Source organism: Ipomoea triloba, chromosome 16 (assembly GCF_003576645.1).
Source record: "Ipomoea triloba cultivar NCNSP0323 chromosome 16, ASM357664v1".
Lineage (NCBI taxonomy): Eukaryota > Viridiplantae > Streptophyta > Magnoliopsida > Solanales > Convolvulaceae > Ipomoea > Ipomoea triloba.
In genome coordinates this window covers 12116020-12118062 of record NC_044931.1, presented here as the reverse complement: position 1 = coordinate 12118062, position 2043 = coordinate 12116020, and the positions used below count along the sequence as shown (strand labels likewise).

At 49.5% G+C, this 2043-nt stretch overlaps 5 non-coding genes and 1 pseudogene across 5 annotated transcripts; all 6 read left to right on the top strand.

The window, feature by feature from the left end:
• Positions 1–344: 344 nt before the first annotated feature.
• Positions 345–464, top strand: LOC116009040 (annotated as a pseudogene).
• Positions 465–802: 338 nt separating this feature from the next.
• On the top strand, positions 803–921 carry LOC116008869. Its single transcript, XR_004096220.1, has one exon. It is a non-coding gene; the product is annotated as a 5S ribosomal RNA (ribosomal RNA).
• Positions 922–1058: 137 nt separating this feature from the next.
• On the top strand, positions 1059–1177 carry LOC116008967. Its single transcript, XR_004096311.1, has one exon. It is a non-coding gene; the product is annotated as a 5S ribosomal RNA (ribosomal RNA).
• Positions 1178–1314: 137 nt separating this feature from the next.
• Positions 1315–1433, top strand: LOC116008966. Its single transcript, XR_004096310.1, has one exon. It is a non-coding gene; the product is annotated as a 5S ribosomal RNA (ribosomal RNA).
• Positions 1434–1570: 137 nt separating this feature from the next.
• On the top strand, positions 1571–1689 carry LOC116008441. The gene has a single exon (XR_004095824.1). It is a non-coding gene; the product is annotated as a 5S ribosomal RNA (ribosomal RNA).
• A 137-nt stretch (positions 1690–1826) lies between these two features.
• Positions 1827–1944, top strand: LOC116008900. Its single transcript, XR_004096250.1, has one exon. It is a non-coding gene; the product is annotated as a 5S ribosomal RNA (ribosomal RNA).
• Positions 1945–2043: the final 99 nt, after the last annotated feature.

The window sequence follows — 2043 nt, the reverse complement described above, 5'->3', positions numbered from 1 at the left end:
GTGACCCCCTGGGAAGTCCTCGTGTTGCATCCCCTACCCTCTTTTTAATTTTTCTTTTAAACCGCTGGACCGCTCGCTAAGGGTACTATCTTTTTAACCCGCTAAGTGATATAAGTTGCGCGGAGAGAGAGGTTTAAGTACATTTTGCGCGCAGTACATGACGGATGCAATCATACCAGCACTAATGTACCGGATCCCATCAGAACTCCGAAGTCAAGCTAATTTTTCTTTTAAACCGCTGGACCGCTCGCTAAGGATACTATCCTTTTAAACCGCTAAACCGCTAAGCGAGAAAAGTTGCGCGGAGAGAGAGGGTCAAGTACATTTTGCGCGCAATATATGACGGATGTGATCATACCAGCACAAATGCACCGGATCCCATCAGAACTCCGAAATAAAGCGTACTTGGGCGAGAGTAGTACTAGGATGGGTGACCCCCTGGGAAGCTTGGGCGAGAGTAGTACTAGGATGGGTGACCCCCTGGGAAGTCCTCGCGAGAGTAGTACTAGGATGGGTGACCCCCTGGGAAGTCCTCGTGTTGCATCCCCCACCCTTGGTGACCCCCTGGGAAGTCCTCGTGTTGCATCCCCCACCCTTTTTTTAATTCTGGGAAGTCCTCGTGTTGCATCCCCCACCCTTTTTTTAATTTTTCTTTTAAACTGCTGGACCGCTCCCACCCTTTTTTTAATTTTTCTTTTAAACTGCTGGACCGCTCGCTAAGAGTACTATCCTTTTAAACCGCTAAGCGAGATAAGTTGCGCGGAGAGAGAAGGTCAAGTACATTTTGCGCGCAGTACGTGACGGATGCGATCGTACCACCACTAATGCTCCGGATCCCATCAGAACTCCGAAGATAAGCGTGCTTGTGCGAGAGTAGTACTAGGATGGGTGACCCCCTGGGAAGTCCTCGTGTTGCATCCCCCACCCTCTTTTTAATTTTTCTTTTAAACCGCTGGACCGCTCGCTAAGGGTACTATCCTTTTAAACCGCTAAACCGCTAAGCGAGAGAAGTTGCGCGGAGAGAGAGGGTCAAGTACATTTTGCGCGCAGTACATGACGGATGCCATCATACTAGCACTAATGCACCGGATCCCATCAGAACTCCAAAGTTAAGCGTGTTTGGGCGAGTGTACTACTAGGATGGGTGACCTCCTGGCAAGTCCTCGTGTTGCATCCCCCACCTTCCTTTTAATTTCTCTTTTAAACCGCTGGACCGCTCGCTAAAGGTACTATCCTTTTAATCCGCTAAACCGCTAAGCGAGAGAAGTTGCGCAGAGAGAGAGGGTCAAGTACATTTTGCGCGCAGTACATGACGGATGCCATCATACTAGCACTAATGCACCGGATCCCATCAGAACTCCAAAGTTAAGCGTGTTTGGGCGAGTGTACTACTAGGATGGGTGACCTCCTGGCAAGTCCTCGTGTTGCATCCCCCACCTTCCTTTTAATTTCTCTTTTAAACCGCTGGACCGCTCGCTAAAGGTACTATCCTTTTAATCCGCTAAACCGCTAAGCGAGAGAAGTTGCGCAGAGAGAGAGGGTCAAGTACATTTTGCGCGCAGTACATGACGGATGCGATCATACCAGCACAAATGCACCGGATCCCATCAGAACTCCGAAGCTAAGCGTGCTTGGGCGAGAGTAGTACTAGGATTGGTGACCCCCTGGGAAGTCCTCGTGTTGCATCCCCCACCCTCTTTTTAATTTTTCTTTTAAACCGCTGGACCGCTCGCTAAGGGTACTATCCTTTTAAACCGCTAAACCGCTAAGCGAGAGAAGTTTCGCGGAGAGAGAGGGTCAAGTACATATTGCGCGCAGTACATGACGGATGCGATCATCCCAGCACTAATGCACCGGATCCCATCAGAACTCCGAAGTGAAGCGTTCTTGGGCTAGAGTAGTACTAGGATGGTGACCCCCTGGGAAGTCCTCGTGTTGCATCCCCTACCCTCTTTTTAGTTTTTCTTTTAAACCGCTAGACCGCTCGCTAAGGGTACTATCTTTTTAAACCGCTAAGTGATATAAGTTGCGCGGAGAGAGAGG